Genomic DNA, 22,635 nt, shown 5'->3' with positions numbered 1-22,635 from the left:
TCATATACGCTCAGTGCAACATTGGTCCTTGCTCATCTACAGATGGTAGATTCATGGTAGTTTGGAAGGGAGTTATCTGTTGATGAGAAAGTTGAGGTTTGCCCATAGTCAAACAAGCAGATGACTGGGGAAAAACTCAGTTCTTATTCCTATTCCAACATTCTTTGAAATATACCACACTGTCTTTGTTGTTGATGTACCTGTATGTATTTATTAAAAACCAATTAGTTGAATTATTCTAACTAATTCTAATTTGTAGACAAAGTAGAAAATCATTACCTTGTATTTTTGCTTATTTCTCAATTAAGTTCTGCTGTTGAATAGATTAGAATCATGCTTCTCAAACTGTAGTGGTGTTCTGGCACTTGGGGTGGTGGTGGCATATGAAGCCAAAGGATAAACAGTGGAGCATCTGCCTGGTGTGTAAATTTTATAAACATTATAATACATTAAATGCATTAAAATATTAAGATTTTCTGAACAAATTTTAGATTTGTGGTAAAGTTGAAAAATTAGTACAGAGAGGTTCAGCTTCTCCTAATGCTAACATCTCATGTAGCCGTAGTACCATGATCAAAACTGAGAAATTAATATTGGTGGAATACTAACTACTAAACTGTAGACCTAATTTGAATTTCACTGATTTTTTTCAATAATGTTATATTTCTGTTTCAGGTTCTGGTCCAGGATCCCACTTTGCATTTAGTTGTTAATAGTCTCAAATTATCTCCCCCAAGGTACACTAATGTTTGCCTAATGGTCATTTTCTATTTTCCTCTTCCCATTTTCACTTATTTATTGCAATTCTTCTGTAAATAAGAGCTGTCTCTTCTTCCTCATTTATTTATTTATTAAATTATATGTATCACTGTGGGTTCATAGATATTTATTTTATACTATGGGTTATAATCTCATACTACCATTGTTTATTTTGTTGTTCAAATTGTTTCAGCTTTGGTCATTGTGAGTTCTTTCCAGTTGGTTCTTGTGTCCTTGTGAAATAACCTATCCTTGTTTGAGCACTTCCTTTCTTTCTGACACTGCAGGATGCTCCAACCTCATCTTGTGTTTTCCCTGTTCTAGCCCTAGAATCAACCACTTTTCCAAGAGCCCTCTCTCTGTGTATTTAAGAATGGGATTTAGAAACCAAGTTCTGAATACTAGGTATCATTCCTACTGGGCTTCCCTTTTCTCCACATCCTCTCCAACATTTGTTATTTGTGTTCTTTTTGATAATAGTCATACTGACAAGTATGAGGTGATATCTCATTGTGGTTTTGATTTGCATTTCCCTGATGATTAGTGATGTTGAGCATCTTTTCATGTGTTAGAGAATGTTCTGATTTCATTCTTTTACATGTAGCTGTCTGGTTTTCCCAGCACCAGTTATTGAAGAGACTGTCTTTCCTTCATTATATATTCTTACTTCCTTTGTTGTAGATTAATTGACTATAAGTACATGGTTTATTTCTGGGCTCTCTGTTCTGTTCCACTGATCTATGTGTCTGTTTTTGTGCCAGTACCAGACTGTTTTGATTACTGTAGCTTTGTATTATAGTCTGAAGTCAGGGGGCATGATTCCTCTAGATCTGTTCTTCTTACTCAAGATTGTTTTGGCTATTCGGGGTCTTTTGTGTTTCCATAAAGTTTTTGAATTATTTGTTCAGGTTCTGTGGAAAATGCCATTGGTATTCTGATACAGATTGCATTGACTCTTTAGATTTCCTTGGGTAGTATGGTCATTTTAACAATTTTACTTCTTCCAATCCAAGAGGACAGTATATCTTTCCATCTGTTTGTATCCTCTTCAATTTCTTTCATCAGTATCTTATAGTTTTCTGAGTATGGGTCTTTTACCTCCTTAGGTAGGTTTATTCCTAGGTATTTTATTCTTTTTGATGCGATGGTAAATGGGGTGTTTTTTTTTTTACTTTCTCTTTCTGATAGTTCATTGTTAGTGTATAGAAATACAACAGATTTCTGTTCATTAATTTTGTATTCTTCAACTTTACTGAATTCATTGAGCTCTAGTAGTTTTCTTGTGGCGTCTTTAGGATTATCTATGTATAGTATGATGTCATCTGCAAACAGTGACAGTTTTATTTCGTTTCCAATTTGGGCTCCTTTTATTTCTTTTTCTTGTCTGATTACTGTGGTTAGGACTTCCAATACTATGTTGAATAAGTTTGGTGAGAGTAGGCATCCTTGCCTTGTTCCTGATCTTACAGGAAGTGCTTTCAGCTTTTCGCCATTGAGTATGGATTTTAGCTGTGGGTTTGTCATATATAGCCTTTATTACATGGAGGTATGTTCCCTGCATGCCCACTTTCTGGAGAGTTTTTATCATACATGGATGTTGAATTTTGTCAAAAGTTTTTTTCTGCATCTATTGAGATGGTCATATGGTTTTTATTCTTCAATTTGTTAATGTGGTGTATCACATTGATTGATTTATGGATATTGAAAAATTCTTGCATTCCTGGGAAGATGTACTTTTTTTTGTTTTATACTTAAACAACATTTTAACTTGCCAAAAATGTGATTTTCCAATTAATTGTAATGGGCTATATATTATTTTATTCATACAAACACACTGCAATTTATTTAACCAATTCTCTACTGCTGTATTTGAGGCTGTTTCCAGTTTCCTGTTATAAGCAAAATGTGGACATCCATATACATATGGCTTTTATTTATAAATTTCTAATATTTTGGGAAAAAGGGTATTTTCCCAAATTTTTACCACATTTGTATATTTGTAAAATCACCTTATGATCTTTTTCTTTAATTTAAAAATTCACAAAGTCAGTGACTTTAATGAGATTGTGTAACTGCTGTGCCTCAATAAGCTTAAGTGTTATGATAAGGAATTAGGTAAAATTCTCTCTTTTTTTTGCAGGAAGATTTATATAGTTAGCCAGCAGAATAGTGACCTGAACTGATTATTTCATCCTGATGAACTGTTGAGTGGTATTGTTTTTCTAATCTTGGTTAAAGTCTTTCTTACATTAAAACATTAAATATTAACTGAGACAAAAGCTATAGGAATAACAGCAGACAAAAGTGTACTTTGAGTTTTTTTATGTGTATGGATTACATTCATGATTTTGTGAAGATCAACTTAGTACTTTAACCTCCTGACACTGTTTACATTTATATACCATTTAAGTGATGATAGTTGATGGTTCTGAAATGACTCATTATAAAATCCTAAGTACAACCTCTGTTGATTTATAAGCACTATCCAAGCATTATCACTATCAACAGCAGCTAATCTCATTTAAAATAGTCATTTCATTGCTGTGTTGTCATAAAATTCACAGGCAGATTTTAAATTAAAGTTAACTTCTGCCAAATTGTAATTGAAGGAGCTCTATTTTTGTGTGCCAGTTATCTTTCTAAATAAATGTAAAATCTGTGGTTCTTTTTAGAGAACTACATTTACAGTAGATATTAATGAGCTGTTGACATGTGAAAGTTCGAGAATAGGTGCTGTGATTTAGAAAAGCAATTAGCAATTCAGAATGTAGAGATTGGCATTTACTTTAATCTTGAAGTTGCTGGAGGGAGGTGCAATAGGACCAAAAGTTTACACTTGAACAGAATCTACTTCTACCAATAATTGTTCATCTGCACATCCTCAATCAGTCTTTTCTTCTAATCATATATGTCATTGTTTAGTTTTATTTTGTTTCCTATAAGTCTTTACTTTCTACTGTAACTGCTTCAAAGAGAAAATAAACTAAATAAATTGAAAATGATGATGTTACCTCACTGAATTAATCCAAATTCATGATTTCTTAGAGTCTTTTTTAAAAACGAGTATTCAGTGTTTGGTCTTTACATCCGATTCTGTTAAGTATTTAGTGGATTTATGATGTCAACCCAAATGAAAGTCACAGATACAGCTGTTGATGTTTTAGTCTTATGTAATAACCATATTATTATTTCTAAAAGTTGAAAACATTGTTATACTTTAATAGTTTGACCAAAGAAGGATATTAATCTAAATAGTATTATCTTGTGGGGTTAGGAACTGATGTCACCATTACATGTCTATCAGTTTCTGGGCTAGATTTCTCTTTGGTCTGACAAACAACATTTTTGTTTTTTATTTAGCAACTGTGTTTAGTTAAGAATTATTTAGGAATTGTGATAAAGAGAAGTAAACAATTATTTTGTCTCTGGTTTTCTGTTTTTGTTTGTTTGAAAAAACTTTTTGCCTTTAATCAAAAATATTCATATGTTCATCATAAAAATTTAAGCAATGTATATGTCTGTATATTACATGCACATATACGTAAAAATATACATGTCATTCTGCCCACATACCACTCCCGAGAGACCACTGTTGGTGTGGTGTATTCTATCTGGTGGAATTAAAGATAGTTTTATGAGAATGGATGAATGCATGAGTGAAAGGATAAAATGAATTGAATTGATGAGGTGAAAATATGCCATAACGGTGTCTCATCATCATGTCTGTTTGCACATTCTTTTCACATTTAAGGATATTATTTAGTAATATTATGTTATGGTACTAATAGTGGAAAAAACAATTTTTTACACAGATAAATAGTTGATCAAAACTAGATGAGATCATATAGGATTGTATTAGGAAAATTCATCCCAGTAAGTTTCTTGAGAGTTGTAGAGCTATGGTTGACCAGGATTTCAAAGGACACTTTCTGGGTTCACTGTTTCTCCACCATTGATTTGACATTATTTTGACATCCCCTTTTCCTCTATATCATTTTTCATCTTTATGTTTTGGCACTGAGGTGGGAGACACTAAAATTTGCCAAGAATTCTCACTTCTGAAGAAATGTATACATTATGATTAGAAACCAGTTGTAAAACCAGATGAGATTATGGGTATTGCTAGTCCCCGAGTATTGAGAGGTGAACAACAAAACAGATCATGACTCCTGCCCTCATGATGACCTTGGACCCTAGTAGGGGGAAATAGACATTAAACATGCTTAAATTTTATATTATAAATTGTGCTTATGAAGGAAAAAAGGGTAGTGCTCTAAGAGAGTAATGGGGGTATTATTTAGATTTGGTGGTAGGAGGGTGGCTTGAATGGGAGTGGTTACAATAACTTCTTATTGACTTCTCACCATGGATATGGGACTATAAGGATCTTTGAGAACTAGCATCATTTTCCTTTTATAGAAAGAGTTAAAGTGATTTCTTATTAGAGGCATTATTTTTGTGTGGCTTAATAGAACTCTACCTCATTGAGTCACCTCAGAAATTGCATCTGCAGTTGTGTGTCAAATGAATTTTATGATGTTTTTCTGCCCTGGAAATTAATACGTGGAATTGTGTGAAAAATTTCAGTCTGATGCCTTGCTTCTGCAGTGAAAGAACAAAAATAATCTGTTCAGATGTCCAATGATTATTGGCTCCTAAAAAAAGGAACCAGTATTGATTCAACAGCTAATCCTATTGTAAAGTTTCTTTTTAGTGGTTTTAGTTTGTGAAAATTCAGGTCTGTTTATGTTTTTTTTAATGCAAAAATAAAACAACATGGCTGTTTCTCTTATACTGGAATACTTGCACATATGTCAATAAGGTAGCTCAAAGATAAGTATTTGAAAGGTTTTAGATTTAAGACTACCATAAAAGGATAGGGAAGTAAAAGAAATGTAACCTCACTTAGAAGAAAAATTTTTTTTTTTACCTTCTGTTACCTAGATGAAAGGAAGAAAACCTCGCTGTGTCTCCTGTAAGGATGAGAAAAATATATCAAAGAAGGAAGTGTTACCCTAGCTTTTCCCTTTCTCTGTTCCCCCATGTTAAAGACATTTCCTGAGGTCTGTGGCACTAATTTATGAATGAAAGTAGTTTTCAGTTGCTTAACATAATCTAGTATTCAGGATGGTGTATGCTGTTACAAACAACGTGATGTAATAATAATAGCTACCATTTACTGAATATTTGCTCAGTACTGTGTTAGGTACTTTACAAATATTAAGCTATTTAATTTTTATTATATTTCTCTAAAAGAAGTATAAATTCTCTCCTTCTGCAGATGAGGAAACAAACTCAGAGAATTGAAATAACTTGTCCAATGTCACATTTCTATTAAGGGGACGAACCAGGATTTAAAGCCAGGTCCATTAGACTGCAACGCCTATGCTCTTTCACTAAGATAAGCTGTAGGGTTGGAAGACAAACAAATCCTGGGTTTGATGATCAAGAGACCCAATTCAGGCTGTTACTCTGTCACTGATTAGTTATGTGACTTATGTTGTTTTCTTCAACTGTAAAATTGGCGTAGCGTACCACCTACCTTGAAGAGTCCCTGTGAGGGACCAGTGGGATACATGTAAAAAATTGAGGTGTGGCCAGCAAGGTCTGACAGTCATATGTACCAGGTTCACTAAAAGGCTTTTACTTTGGAATCACTGGGAATATGTTCAGTCTTTATTTTGGAGGGCAGTGTGGGGGAAAAAAAAATCCTTGGAAGCAACTTGTGAATTTTTATGGTTTTGAGACAGAAATGTCATTTTATCTTTAGTTCACTGAAATCTGTATGACAGGAGCTTCATTTGCAAATGACAATTCTTGCATAAGGAGGCTTTTTTTCCTATAGAGCTCAAACAGAGGCTAGATTGATTGAGATAGCTCTTTGCAGAAATCATGATATATCAGCATCTCTCTAGATATTACTAACTTTTACTTGTTTTATTCAGTGGGTTTGAATGAGGATAGCTTTCACACAGACCAGAAAACTACAGGCAAAGATAATTGAATGTACATATGCATTTTTCACTACCTCTCCTTGCCCCCCCAACCTTCTTCCTCTTGAGCAATTTCTTTATCATTCACCCTCCTTCTCCTTCGAAAAGGAGGGTTTTGTGGGTTTTGTTTTTACTTTGAAATGGCAACTGTTCTTACCAGCTCCTTGGAGCTTTGAAGACTATTAATCAGCTTGACAGCTGGAAGCAGAGTGATCGACAGCAATCAAGCTTAAAGCTTTTTCTTATCACTCTGATTTCTCTTTTTTTCCCCATTAATGAAACTAGAGTTTGATTTGCCTTTCCATGGCAAAGCAAGGGTAAATTTTAGGAGCTGTGACTATGAAGTAGAGGATAGGGAAAAAGGGAGAGGGGGTCAACAATCTTCAATCCTTTGACTTGTCAGCTCTGTTGTTCTCTCAGCAGTCCCCATTCTTGTCTCTCTCTCTTCTTCCTTCTCAGGGTTGTCAGTGAACCTAGCTATGCCTGGCTGGCACTGGACTCTGGTAATTGTCAATGGAAAGGGCACTGGAGACTCCTGTGGGTGTGTTCTGTGTCTACACTTGGCATGGGAGGGGGAGAATGATAACTTACTATGTGCTAGGCACTGCTTTAAGTGCTTTCATTCCTATATTTAAGATAAATCGAGGCTTTTAAAGAGTAACTGTAAGGTTATTGGCTGAGGTCACACAGCTAGTAAGAGGCACAGCTGGGGTTTGAACCCAGGTCCATATGATCCTGAAGCCTTGATTAATAGCCATGCATTTACTCCTCTTAGTTAACAATTATGACCATGCATTAAGGGTTCCAAGATGACCAAACTGCTGTTATTGCCCTTAAGTTTCTCCTGGCCTAGTCAGAGGAAACACTCATGCAGTCTAATTACAAGACAATATAAAAATTGTATAATGATTCATTCATTAGTGTATAGGCTAGGCTACCATGAAGCAATCATATCGGTTATACTGGGCTACAGTAAAGCAATCATATTACTACCTCTCTATCAATGCATGAATTGTTATACCTGTAAATAAATGTGAATTTCTTTTTTCACATTAAAAAAAGACAGTATGGGGCTTCCCTGGTGGCACAGTGGTTGAGAGTCCGCCTGCCGATGCAGGGAACGCGGGTTCGTGCCCCGGTCCGGGAAGATCCCGCGTGCCGCGGAGCGGCTGGGCCTATGGGCCATGGCCGCTGGGCCTGCGCGTCCGGAGCCTGTGCTCCGCAGCGGGGTGGGGCGCAGCGGTGAGAGGCCCGTGTACCGCAAAAAAAAAAAAAGACAGTATGACAGCTCTTACAGAAGTATGTGCAGAGCTCTAGAAGCACAAAGATCAGTTTTATTTATATATTGGAGAGCTGAAGCCTTCACAGGGAAAATGATACTGGTTTTGAGTAGTTCCGACTGGTTTGACTAGTTCCACCATTAGTTTTGTGATGGAATAACCTTGGGTATAGGATATAGCATTAATAAAAGCAGAGAGACATGCAGGCACTTGACTCACTCAGGCAGTGTTAACTGTGGTTGTGGCTAATGCATTGGATGCATGGCAGAGAAGAGTGATGTCTAGAGATAAAGCTGGACAGTAAGTTGGAAGTAAGTTTTGAAGGTTCTTAGAGCGATGCCAAGGATTTTGGACTCTACTCTAGAGGCATTAGTAAACCATTAAACATCTTAATGCCAGGGAATGACATAATGTGTTCTGCCAAGACCTGATCACAATGGCAGTAATGTGAAGGTTGGGTTGGAAGGGAAGAAACTAGAGGCAGGGAAACCTTTGAGGAGGCTAATGAAAAAAAAAATGGGATAAGAGAGAGGGCCTGAAATAAGGCAGCAGTGGTAAGGATCCAAAGATAGAAGGGGTTTGAGGAATTAACTAGAATTGACAAATGAGGAAGGGATGATGAGTGAGTTCAAGATTTTCTAGCATTGGCAGCTGTGAGAATCGTGTTGGCATTTATTGAAATGGGGAAACCAAGAGGAAAACCAAATTTTGGGTGGGGGACAGTTAATAAATTTGCCTTTTGGACCTGTAGAGCTTAAAATTAATCTGGGATATTTAGTGGAGGGAGATGTCCAGTAAGCTAATGACTCATGATATGTATTTTCAGTACAGAAATATCAATAGCTATGAGTCTGGAGCTCTCCCCAGAGGGCCCAGATTGGAGATGGCAATTTGTGAGTCATTGGTAGAGAAGTGATGATTGAGTCAGTAGGAATAGATGAGATCATAGAGGAAGACAAGAATTGAGGGCAACCTTTGTACATTACCCACTCGTCTACCTGTCTAAAAATGGATTTGAATGGGTGGACTAGTGTGGAATGACTAATAACTCTAAAGATAGGAAGGTCTCTTCTCCAGCCCTAATGACTGGGAACACAGCCTGCCATTTCGTTCTGGCAGACTGAACTGATTGCCAAAGCAGCTTCCTATAGCTTTATAGGATTCTAAAAACCAAGTAAGGGTTTGGTCTTCCTCTCTAATATTAGAACTGCATCTGCGTACTCTACCAAGGAGGCTGACCTTCCTTGATCTTAGAATGAGGGTATGGTGAAAGGAGCTTGACTTTCTTGTGTATCAAGTATATGGAGCTTTTAGTAAATGAGAATTTGTGTAGGGGGTAACTCTATTATATTCCCTAAGCTGTTCTGTTATTTGTCAACAAGGAAGACAGAAACATGTCATGGTTCTTTGTAATACTACAACCAAATTTAAATAGAATAGAGCCTCTTTCAGTGTGCATGGTGTATAGCTGGCAAATTGATACAAGTAGACATGCCACACTATTATTTTCCTACTCCTATCATATACAGAAAGATATTTGTGCACATTAAATATGAGATATGTAATAAAATTGATTGTAATTTAGGTCCTAGAAATGAATAGTCCCTCCAGGTTTGGCATTAGAGTAGATGTAGTCATGAAGTTATTATTCCATTTTCATTATCCAGATGAGTTGGAGAAACAAAACAAAAATTAGACTTCATCCCATCTAATGTCTGTAAATATCAATAGATCCCATTGCCTTTACTCATAGTAAGTCAGATTCCAAGATTTGTATTATGTGCTTATGTTTATAATTTTAAGTATTCCAGTCTTGTAGATTATAGCAGGCAGTGTTTCATATAGTGGAAAGAGCATAGGCTTGGGGGCCTGATATGTCCTGGGCTTAATTAAGGGCCGGCTCTGCCATTTCCTAGCTGAGTGAGTTAAAACAAGATACTCAACTTCATGGTTGGTTTTTTTCTTTTTTCTTCTAATTTTAAAATGGGGATAATTATAGCACCGATCTCTCAGGATTCTTGTCAAGATTAAATGAGATAGTGAATGGAAAATGACAAGCTCAACATATATAGTACCTATTTTTCTTCTTCCCCTTAACATGAATTAAGCCAGCATTTCTCAAAATACGTTGTTGAACCAAATGCTATTTCAAAAAAAAAATGCTCATTGGTTAACTGAATTTATTCCTTCTTGGAGAGAACAGACATTAACATATTTAATGGTGCTGAGAAGGTCTGCCATAAATAAACCATTTTCTGGTGGTTTTACTCTTTTAAACATAGCATGTTCCAAATTTATTTTGTCATTGTAACTTTTTTCTTGGAATCCCTGTTAACAGCCCATGTTATTGATGGGATACAGTTTGGAAAAGGTGAATTTAGTAATTGGGTCCAGGTGCTATTTGATATCTAAGTGTTTGGCTTCATTAAACCACAGCAACCATTACAATATCCTATGGTCTAAATGTTGCTAGCCAGCTTAGATGTTTGGGATTGTTTATGTTGCAGTGGACAGGATTAGGGTTTGGAAAGCTAAGTTTCAGTGGCAGTCCTGCCAGTTGTAGCTGTGTGGCCCTGAACTGACTTAATCTCTACATAGACTGTTTTCAGTGTCTTCATCTGTAAAATAACAGCCTTATCTGCCTCACAAGATTGTTGGGAGAATCCATGAGAAAATAGTTGTGAAAACGATTTTGAAAATGAAAGATGCTGTCAGTGGAAGGTGGTATTACTACTATCCTAGGAAAAGGAATTTAGGAGCAGTGAATATAGAATAGGGGCATCTAGAGTTTAGGCTAAGCTGCTTCTCTTTTCTGTTGCGCAGGTTTGCCCTCCATCTGCTACCTTCCTGAAAACATTTCCAACTCCTCAGTTTCCTAATAATTAAAATGGTTCCCAGATGAATGTGCCTGAATGTCAGTAGCTCTATCTTTTGTCAATGTTCTTGTCCTTGTTTACAGAAGCCATTTCCCAATACAGGATGTAGTTTAGCATCATGTAACTATGGCTGTTGCTAAATATTCAATACTGATTTGTAATTATGATGCACAATAGAAAAGAAAATTGTTAGGATTTAATTAATAGGCTCTAATTAATAGGTTTAATCCTCTGCCTTCTCTTACAGTTCAACTTTCTTTATGTCTACCTGTAATGTATTTCTTTTCTGTTAGTAGACATTAAGCAAAGTGATGTTGCTTTAACGTTAAACACTGTAAACGACGAGAAATCTCTTGTTACTCTTTTATACTATTTTTTCTGTTTTACTGGTTGGTGTTAATGAAGACAGTTGTGTAACTCATTTCCTTTGTGTGTCTGGAAAAACGTAGGTGGTACTTTGAGTAAGCTTTATGAAACTTTAGAAAGATTAAAACCATGTTTTCTACAATTGTAAAGTCAATATTTCACACAATGCAAAGCTGTACCTCAGTATTGTGATAACTGGGCTTTTCTGCCTTTGAAAATAAAAATGTCTGTTTGTGATTTTTACTGTTCTAGCTGAAAATTATAGGTCACTTTTCCATCATGAAACTTGAGAGGGCTTTAGATAATAGTTTTATGTTTGCTGTTTAAGTACTGTGAATACTCACTCTCTAGTTTCACAGATAAACTCTAGTTTTAAGGAAGTCTTTTTCATCATATAAAATAGTGTTCCTGGCAATAGAGATAAACGTCGTCCTTCATCATAAACTACTTTTTCCTTTACTTGATGTACAGAGACAGATGTGACACAAAATTGGCAGAAAATGTTCCATTCCCCTTTTTCCTCAGTCAGGAAGTTCTCACTTTGTCCTTAAAATAAATTGTATCTATGGTTTTAAAAACAAAACCAGTAACTTAGCCTTGTTATTCATTACAGAAACAGTTTTAAGGACTGTAGAAATAGTATTTTATAATTGAATTTGAATGTCAGAATTCTGAAGCTATATCTTTAAAGATAAAATTTAAGAAAATATTTGCAATAATGTTCTAGAGAGCATATTACAATGTTGTATTGATTTTTTATTTTTCTTTTTGTCATGATTTTGACACCTAAATTCTTTGGCTTTTTCTTTAGGGTATTGTAAACAATATTTAGAACCATGCAAATACCAAAATGAATTTAGTCAAAATCTGCTTTGGTTTTATAGTGAGTTTATTAATAATTATGTTACCCTCTTTTGTCAGAAAGACCACAGTAATGAAAACCATGTTTCACCTTTTACATACATAATTGGATGAGATCACCAGATGCTGATGTTAAGAGCACATCAACAGGAAAAGTTGAAAATAGGAGCTGCATGGAAAAATACTAGAACCAGTTAGCTCTGTCAAAAACCATATGACCAAGTATAGGGGAGAAAAATAGAATTTGACCATGAACTGACCTCAGGTCATTTAATAATGGAAAGAAACAGAAAGATGGCCCTTCTTAGAGCTTTTTAAGACTTTTAATAATAGCAGAAAATATCTTGGAAATTGGCACATTGTGGTCAGTGTTTGAAAACTCACGTTAGATTACTTTTGTTTTTCTAAAATTTTATTATGATAATTTTCAAACATACACAGAAAAGTTGAGAAAATTGCACTGTGAACAGCTGTGTTTCCCCTACCTAGATTCTACCACTAACATTTTGCTGTATTTGCTTTATTATATAATTATACATTTACTGATTTTTCTATCCATCTGTCATTCCATCTTACTGTTTTATGCATTTCAGAGTAAGTTGTACACGTCCAGTACCTTCAGTCTGGAACACTTCATATCATTAACTAGTTATTTATGGTTCTTTTTTTTGAGATAAAATTGCAAGCAAATGCACAGATCTTAAGTGTACCACTTAATAAGTTTTAGCAAATGCATACACTTGTGTAACTAAGAACCTTATCAAGATAAAGAACATTGCCATCGCTCCAGAAAGTTTCCTCACGCCCCTTCAAAGTCAATTCCTGCCCTCATTCCCACCCTCAAAGGCAACCATTCTTAGGATGTTTTTCACCACAGATCAATTAATTTAGCTTGTTCCAGAGCTTCATATAAAAGGAATCATGGAGAGTGCACTCTTTTGGAACAAAACTTCTTTCACTTAGCATAACGTTTTTTGAAATTCATTGACGTTGTTATATTTGTATCAGTAGTTTATTCCTTTTCATTACTGAATAGTATCCATCATATGGATATACCACAGCTTATTTATGTAGTCTCCTATTGATGGATATTTGAATCATTACCAGTTTGGAGCTATTGATGAATAAAGATGCTATGAAAAAACTTGTACAGCTCTTTTGTGAACATATGCTTTCGTTGTGTGTAAATACCTAGGAATGGAATTACTGGGTCACAGGGTTGGTATATGTTTAGTTTTGTAAGAAACTGCCTGACGGTTTTCCAAAGTATTTGTATCATTTTTTATTCCCACCAAAATGTGTGAGCATTCTGGCCATCCACACCAACACCTGGTCTTGTAAGTCTTTTTCATTTTAACTATTCTGGTGTATGTGTAGTGGTATCTCATGTTCATTTTTAATGCTTATTTTGATGTATATTTACCCAATGACTAATGATGTTGAGCACCTTTTCATATGTTCATTAACCACATCTATCTTCCTTTGTGAAATGTCTGTTCAAACCCTTTGCCCACTTTAAAATTTGCATATTTGTCTTATTTTTAAGTTGAAAGAGTTCTTTATATCCTGGATACCAGTCCTTTGTCAGATATGTTTTGTGAATATTTCTCCTACTTTGCCTAGCCCATTCATTTTTTAAAATGACGTATTTTGTGGAAAGGTTTTTCATTTTGATGAATTCTAGTTTATCGATAGATTTTTTTTTTTTCCAGAAGTCCTTGAATGCCATTCTAGAGTGTGGCATTTCCCAGGAGTAATTGATCCAATAAATACTATTATTTGGAAATAATGACATTAATAGCTAACACTGCACAGTACTTCCTACACCCCAGGCAGTATTCCAAGCTCTGTAGAGTAACTGGCCAAGATCAAAAAGCTGGCAAGAGTGCACGGAGGCTTAAGGTTTTTCTTGCTGTAAATCTCATGCTGTCTAAAATACTACAGGCAGACCTTGTTTTATTGCACTTCGCTTTCACAGATACTGTGTTTTTTACAAACTGAAGGTGTGTGACAATCCTGTGTCAAGCAAGCCCATTGGTGCCATTTTTCCAACAGCATTGGCTCACTTGGTGTCTCTGTGTCACATTTTGGCAATTCTCACAGTATTTCAAACTTTTTCATCATTACTGTATTTGTTACGGTGATCTGTGATCAGTGATCTTTGATGTTATGACAGCCAAAAGATTGTGACATGCTGAAAGCTCAAATGATGATTAGCAGTGTTTAGCAATAAAATACTGTTCAGTTAAGGTATGTACATTGTTCTTTTTTAAATTTAATCAATCAATTAATTAATTAATTTACATCTTTATTGGAGTATAATTGCTTTACAACAGTGTGCTAGTTTCTGCTTTATAACAAGGTGAATCAGTTATACATACATATATGTTCCCATCTCTCATCCCTCTTGCATCTCCCTCCCTCCCACCCTCCCTATCCCACCCCTCTAGGTGGTCACAAAGCACCAAGCTGATCTCCTTGTGCTATACGGCTGCTTCCCACTAGCTATCTATTTTACATTTGGTAGTGTATATGTCCATGCCTCTCTCTCGCTTTTTCACAGCTTACTCTTCCCCCTCCCCATATCCTCAAGTCCATTCTCTAGTAAGTCTGTGTCTTTATTCCTGTCTTACCCCTAGGTTCTTAATGACATTTCTTTTTGCTAAATTCTATATATATGTGTTAGCATACGGTATTTGTCTTTCTCTATCTGACTTACTTCACTCTGTATGACAGACACTAGGTCCATCCACCTCATTACAAATAGCTCAATTTCGTTTCGTTTTATGGCTGAGTAATATTCCATTGTATATATGTGCCACATCTTCTTTATCCATTCATCCGATGATGGGCACTTAGGTTGTTTCCATCTCCGGGCTATTGTAAATAGAGCTGCAATGAACATTTTGGTACATGACTCTTTTTGAATTATGGTTTTGTCAGGGTATATGCCCAATAGTGGGATTGCTGGGTCGTATGGTAGTTCTATTTGTAGTTTTTTAAGGAACCTCCGTACTGTTCTCCATAGTGGCTGTACCAATTCACATTCCCACCAGCAGTGCAAGAGTGTTCCCTTTTCTCCACACCCTCTCCAGCATTTATTCTTTCTAGATTTTTTGATGATGGCCATTCTGACTGGTGTGAGATGACATCTCATTGTAGTTTTGATTTGCATTTCTCTAATGATTAATGATGTTGAGCATTCTTTCATGTGTTTGTTGGCAGTCTGTATATCTTCTTTGGAGAAATGTCTATTTAGGTCTTCTGCCCATTTTTGGATTGGGTTGTTTGGTTTTTTGTTATTGAGCTGCATGAACTGCTTGTAAATTTTGGAGATTAATCCTTTTTCAGTTGCTTCATTTGCAAATATTTTCTCCCATTCTGAGGGTTTTCTTTTGGTCTTGTTTATGGTTTCCTTTGCTGTGCAAAAGCTTTGAGTTTCATTAGGTCCCATTTGTTTATTTTTGGTTTTGTTTCCGTTTCTCTGGGAGGTGGGTCAAAAAGGATCTTGCTGTGATTTATGTCATAGTGTTCTGCCTATGTTTTCCTCGAAGAGTTTGATAGTTTCTGGCCTTACATTTAGGTCTCTAATCCATTTTGAGCTTATTTTTGTGTATGGTGTTACGGAGTGTTCTAATTTCATTCTTACACACATAGCTGTCCAGTTATCCCGGCACCACTTATTGAAGAGGCTGTCTTTTCTCTACTGTATATTCTTGCCTCCTTTATCAAAGATGAGGTGACCATATGTGTGTGGGTTTATCTCTGGGCTTTCTATCCTGTTCCATTGATCTATCTGTCTGTTTTTGTGGCAGTACCATACTGTGTTGATTACTGTAGCTTTGTAGTATAGTCTGAAGTCAGGGAGCCTGATTCCTCCAGCTCCATTTTTCGTTCTCAAGATTGCTTTGACTATTCAGAGTCTTTCGCGTTTCCATACAAATTGTGAAATTTTTTGTTCTAATTCTGTGAAAAATGCCAGTGGTAGTTTGATAGGGATTGCATTGAATCTGTGGATTGCTTTGGGTAGTAGAGTCGTTTTCACAATGTTGATTCTTCCAATCCAAGAATGTGGTATATCTCTCCATCTATTTGTATCATCTTTAATTTCTTTCATCAGTGTCTTATAATTTTCTGCATACAGGTCTTTTGTCTCCTTAGGTAGGTTTATTCCTAGATATTTTATTCTTTTGGCTGCAATGGTAAATGGGAGTGTTTTCTTTATTTCACTTTCAGATTTTTCATCATTAGTGTATAGGAATGCCAGAGATTTCTGTGCATTAATTTCTGCTAGCATCTTTAGGATTCTCTATGTATAGTATCATGTCATCTGCAAACAGTGACAGCTTTACTTCTTCTTTTCCGCTTTGGATTCCTTTTATTTCATTTTGTTCTCTGATTGCTGTGACTGAAACTTCCAAAACTATGTTGAATAAGAGTGGTGAGAGTGGGCAACCATGTCTTATTCCTGATCTTAGTGGAAATGCTTTCAGTTTTTTCACCATTGAGGATGATGTTGGCTGGGTTTGTCATATATGGCCTTTATTTTGTTGAGGAAAGTTCCCTCTGTGCCTACTTTCTGCAGGTTTTGTTTTTATCATAAATGGGTGTTGAATTTTGTTGAAAGCTTTCTCTGCATCTATTGCGATGATCATGGTTTTTTCCTTCAATTTGTTAATATGGTGTATCACGTTGATTGACTTGCGTATATTGAAGAATCCTTGCATTCCTGGAATAAACCCCACTTGATCATGGTGTATGATCCTGTTAATGTGCTGTTGGATTCTGTTTGCTAGTATTTTGTTGAGGATTTTTGCATCTATGTTCATCAGTGATATTGGCCTGTAGTTTTCTTTCTTTGTGACATCCTTGTCTGGTTTTGGTATCAAGGTGATGGTGGCCTTGTAGAATGAGTTTGGGAGTGTTCCTCCCTCTGCTATATTTTGGAAGAGTATGAGAAGGATAGCTGTTAGCTCTTTTCTAAATGTTTGATAGAATTCGCCTGTCAAGTGATCTGGTCCTGGGCTTTTGTTTGTTGGAAGATTTTTAATCACAGTTTCAATTTCAGTGCTTGTTATTGGTCTGTTCATATTTTCTATTTCTTCCTGATTCAGTCTTGGAGGTTGTGCATTTCTACGAATTTGTCCATTTCTTCCAGGTTGTCCGTTTTATTGGCATAGAATTGCTTGTAGTAATCTCTCATGATCTTTTGTATTTCTGCAGTGTCAGTGTTACCTCTCCTTTTTCATTTCTAATTGTATTGATTTCAGTCTTCTCCCTTTTTTTCTTGATGAATCTGGCTAATGGTTTATCTATTTTGTTTATCTTCTCAAAGAACCAGCTTTTAGGTTTATTGATCTTTGCTATCGTTTCCTTCATTTCTTTTTCATTTATTTCTGATCTGATCTTTATGATTACTTTACTTCTGCTATCTTTGGGGTTCTTTTGTTCTTTTTTCTCTAACTGCTTTATGTGCAAGTTTAGGTTGTTTATACGAGATGTTTCCTGTTTCATAAAGTGGGATTGTATTGCTATAAACTTCCCTCTTAGAACTGCTTTTGCTACGTCCCATAGGTTTTGGGTCGTTGTGTCTTCATTGTGATTTGTTTCTAGGTTTTTTTTTTTTTATTTCCTCTTTGACTTCTTCAGTGATCACTTCGTTATTAAGTAGTGTATTGTTTAATCTCCATGTGTTTGTGTTTTTTACAGGTCTTCTCCTGTAATTGATGTCTAGTCTCATAGCGTTGTGGTCAGAAAAGATACTTGATACAATTTCATTTTTATTAAATTTACCAAGGCTTGATTTGTGACCCAAGGTATGCTCTATCCTGGAGAATGTTCCATGAGCACTTGAGAAAAATGTGTATTCTCTTATTTTTGGATGTAATGTCCTATAAATATCAATTAAGTTCATCTTGTTTAATGTATCATTTAAAGCTTGTGTTTCCTTATTTATTTTCATTTTGGATGATCTGTCCATGGGTGAAAGTGGGGTGTTAATGTCCCCTACTATGAATATGTTACTTTCAATTTCCCCTTTTATGGCTGTTTGTATTTGCGTTATGTATTGAGGTGCTCCTATGTTGGGTGCATAAATATTTACAATTGTTATATCTTCTTCTTGGATCGATCCCTTGATCGTTATATATGTATCTTTGTCTCTTCTTATAGTCTTTATTTTAAAGTCTATTTTGTCTGATATGAGAATTACTACTCCATCTTTCTTTTGGTTTCCATTTGCATGGAATATCTTTTTCCATCCTCTCACTTTCAGTCTGTATGTGATTCTAGGTCTGAAGTGGGTCTCTTGTAGACAGCATATATATGCGTCTTGTTTTTATATCCATTCAGCCAGTCTGTGTCTTTTGGTGGGAGCATTTAATCCATTTACTTTAAGGTAATTATCGATATGTATGTTCCTATTCCCATTTTAATTGTTTTCGGTTTGTTATTGTAGGTCTTTTTCTTCTCCTGTGTTTCTTGCCTTGAGAAGGTCGTTTAGCATTTTTATAAAGCTGGTTTTGTGCTGCTGAACTCTCTCAGCTTTAGCTTGTCTGTAAAGGTTTTAATTTCTCCCACAAATCAGAATGAGATCCTTGCTGGGTAGAGTAATCTTGATTGCAGGTTTTTCTCCTTCATCACTTTAAATATGTCCTGTCAGTCCCTTCTGGCTTGCAGAGATTCTGCTGAAAGATCAGCTCTTAACCTTATCGGGATTCCCTTGTGTGTTATTTGTTCTTTTTCCCTTGCTGCTTTTAATATGTTTTCTTTGTATTTAATTTTTGACAATTTGATTAATATGTGTCTTGCCGTGTTTCTCCTTGGATTTATCCTGTATGGGACTCTCTGTGCTTCCTGGACTTGATTAACTATTTCCTTTCCCATATATGGAAGTTTTCAACTATAACCTCTTCAAGTATTTTCTCAGTCCCTTTCTTTTTCTCTTCTTCTTCTAGAACCCCTATAATTCGAATGTTGGTGTGTTTAATGTTGTCCCAGAGGTCTCTGAGACTGTCCTCAGTTATTTTCATTGTTTTTTCTTTATTCTTCCCTGCAGTAGTTATTTCCACTAGTTTATCTTCCGGGTCACTTATCCGTTTTTCTGGCTCAGTTATTCTGCTATTGAATCCTTCTACAGTATTTTTAATTTCATTTATTGTGTTGTTCATCGTTGGTAGTTTCATCTTTACTTCTAGGTCCTTGTTACATGTTTTTGGCGTTTTGTCTATTCTATTTCCAAGATTTTGGGTCGTCTTTACTATCATTATTCTGACTTCTTTTTTAGGTAGACTGCCTATTTCCTCTTCATTTGTTAGGTCTGGTGGGTTTTTATCTTGCTCCTTCATCGGCTGTGTGATTTTCTGTCTTCTCATTTTGCTTATCTTACTGTGTTTTGGGTCTCCTTTTTGCAGGCTGCAGGTTCGTAGTTCCCGTTGTTTTTGGTGTCTGTCCCCAGTGGCTAATGTTTCAGTGGGTTGTGTAGGCTTTCTGGTGGAGGGGACTAGTACCTGTGTTCTGGTGGATGCGGCTGGATATTGTCTTTCTTGTGTGCAGTCCACGTCTGGTGGTGTGTTTTGGGGTGTCTGTGGACTTATTATGATTTTATGCAGCCTCTCTGCTAATGGGTGGGGTTGTGTTCCTGTCTTGCTAGTTGTTTGGCATAGGGTGTCCAGTTCTGTAGCTTGCTGGTCGTTGAGTGAAGCTGGGTGCTGGTGTTGAGATGGAGATCTGTGGGAGATTTTTGCCATTTGTTATTCTGTGGAGCTGGGAGGTCTCTTGTGGACCAGTGTCCTGAAGTTGGCTCTCCCACCTGAGAGGCACAGCACTGACTCCTGTCTGCAGCACCACGAGCCTTTCATCCACATGTCTCAGAATAAAAGGGAGAAAATGTAGAAAGAAAGAAAGAAAGAAAGAAAAAGCAAGAAGGAAACAAAGGAGGGAGGGAGGGAGGAAGGAAGGAAGGAAGGAAGGGGAGAAAGAGAGAGAGAGAAAGAAAGAAAGAAAAAGAAAAGGAAAAGAAAGAAAAGGGAGAAAGAGAGAAAGCAAGGAAGTAAGGAAGGAAGGAAGAAGGAAAGAAAAGAAAGAAAGGAAAGAGGATAAAATAGCATAAAGTAAGAAAATAAAATAGTTATTAAAATAATTAAGATAGTTTTTTAAAAAAGAAAAAAAAAACGGACGGATAGAACCCTAGGACAAATGGTGACAGCAAAGCTATACAGACAAAATGTCACACAGAAGTATACACATACACACTCACAGAAAGAGGAAAAGGGGCAAAAATAGTAAATCTTGCTCTCAAATTCCACCTCCTCAATTTGGGATGATTCGTTGTTTATTCATGTATTCCACAGATGCAGGGTACGTGAAGTTGATTGTGGACCTTTCATCTGCTGCTTCTGAGGCTGCTGGGAGAGATTTCCCTTTTTCTTCTTCGTTAGTACAGCTCCGGGGGCTCAGCTTTGGATTTGGCCCTGCCTCTGCATGTACGTCGCCAGAGGGCGTCTGTTCTTCGCTCAGATAGGATGGGGTTAAAGTATCTGCTGCTTCAGGGACTCTGGCTCACTCAGGCCGGGGAGGGGAGGGAGGGGCACGGAGTGCGGGGCGAGCCTATGGCGGCAGAGGCCGGTGTGATGTTGCAGCAGCCGGAGGAGCGCCGTGTGGTGTCCCGTGGAAGTTGTCCCAGGATCGCTGGCCCCTGGCAGTGGCAGGCTGCAGAAGTTCCCGGAGCGGAGGTGTGGAGAGTGACCTGTGCTCACACACAGGCTTCTTGGTGGCAGCAGCAGCAGCCTTAGCCTCTCATGCCCGTCTCTGGGGTCCACGCTGTTAGTCGCAGCTCGCGCCCAACTCTAGCTCCTTTAAGCAGCACTCTTAATCCCCTCTCCTCACGCATCAGGAAACAAAGAGGGAAGAAAAGGTCTCTTGCCTCTTAGGCAGGTCCAGACTTTTTCCCGGACTTCCTCTTGGCTAGCCGAGGTGCACTAACCCCCTGCAGGCTGTGTTCACACCGCCAACTGCAGTCCTTTCCCTGCGCTCTGACCAAAGCTGGAGCCTCAGGCCCCAGCCCCGCCCGCCCCAGTTGGCGAGCGGACCAGCCTCTCGGACTGGTGAGTGCCGGTCCGCACTGATCCTCTGTGCGGGAATCTCGCCGCTTTGCCCTCCACACCCCTGTTGCTGTGTTCTCCTCCGCGCCTCCGAAGCTTCTCCCCCTGCGCCACCCGCAGTCTCCGCCCCCGAAGGGGCTTCCTAGTGTGTGGAATCCTTTCCTCCTTCACAGCTCCCTCCCACTGGTGCAGGTGCCGTCCCTATTCTTTTGTCTCAGTTTTTTCTTTTTTCTTTTGCCCTACCCAGGTACGTGGGGAGTTTCTTGTGTTTTGGGAGGTCTGAGGTCTTCTGCCAGCGTTCAGTAGGTGTTCTGTAGAAATTGTTCCACGTGTAGATGTATTTCTGGTGTATCTGTGGGGAGGAAGGTGATCTCTGTGTCTTACTCTTCTGCCATCTTCCCAATTCCCCCATCTATCGATAGTTTTTATTGCTTTCTGTGTCCTGTCTGAGAAGTCTTTGTCTACCCTGATTGTCAGATTTCTGATATATATTTACTAGTTATAAATTGATGTAGCCCTTAAAAAATTTTACTTAGGTCTTGAAGCTTTCACCCAGTAGTCAGAGCTTCTCATTTAGGACCTTATGGTGGCTTAAAAGAAATCTAAATATCTCAACAAAAAATTTAAAGACAGTGGTTTTTATCACTGCTTCAGGGTTATTTTTTTCAACACTTAGGATATTTTATAGTTTTGTTGAGTGATATATTTAGAGGATGGGAAGGGATGGCAGAAGTGTATTATTCTCAGGCAAGGGAGAGGAGAGTATAAATTTGCTATGGGAAAACTCTAACATCCCTCTCTTTTCCCTCCTTCTCTATACTGGCTATTACCCACCTTCTCCTTCCACTGTTGTCTCTGATCCAAGGGATCATAGCTTCTAGGCTTCCTTGATTCCAACACCTAGAATTGTTAGTATAGCTGAAATTTTTCCTAAATTTTAAAGCTCTGTAGAGAACTGGATAGTGTAGGAATTTGCATCATCCCCAAGAGAATTATCAGATTATAAGTAAAGTAGTGATCTGTATTAATAGACCTACTTTCAAAGGTGTTCAGTTTAACCATTTTCTCTGTTAGAGCAAGCAGTGATTTTTGGTAAAATATTTGAGCCTAAAAACTGACTGTTCTTGAGACCAACCAAGAGTTGATTGAGGAGAAATCTATCAGAATTTTTAGAGGATATCCAGTAGCATTATGGATGAGTAATTTTAGATATCATCTTAAAGGTTTTAGTTTTTGTTTAAAAAAGACCTTTTATAGATTTTTATTTCATTAGAGAAGGATACAGAGAAGCAAAAATGTAAACAAAACCAAGAATCTCTCAGAATTAAAGTAGATATTGTAGGTGGGTTTGAGTGTACTTTGGGGCTCATCATACAAAGAATCAGTATAACGTGATGAG

General features: G+C 37.0%; 1 protein-coding gene across 2 annotated transcripts in view; it reads left to right on the top strand.

Annotated features, from left to right (window-relative positions):
• The window catches only part of CHM (CHM Rab escort protein), a 201,709-nt gene that overhangs the window by 30,993 nt on the left and 148,081 nt on the right, over window positions 1-22,635 (top strand). The gene's annotated exons all lie outside the window — the stretch shown is intronic.

The sequence above is a fragment of the Aethalodelphis obliquidens genome, unplaced genomic scaffold (assembly GCF_003676395.1).
Source record: "Aethalodelphis obliquidens isolate GAN/ISIS:26980383/991018 unplaced genomic scaffold, ASM367639v1 scaffold54, whole genome shotgun sequence".
NCBI classification, from domain to species: Eukaryota; Metazoa; Chordata; class Mammalia; order Artiodactyla; family Delphinidae; genus Aethalodelphis; species Aethalodelphis obliquidens.
Note: the sequence above shows the minus strand (reverse complement) of the source record. Positions and strands in the feature narration are given on the sequence as shown.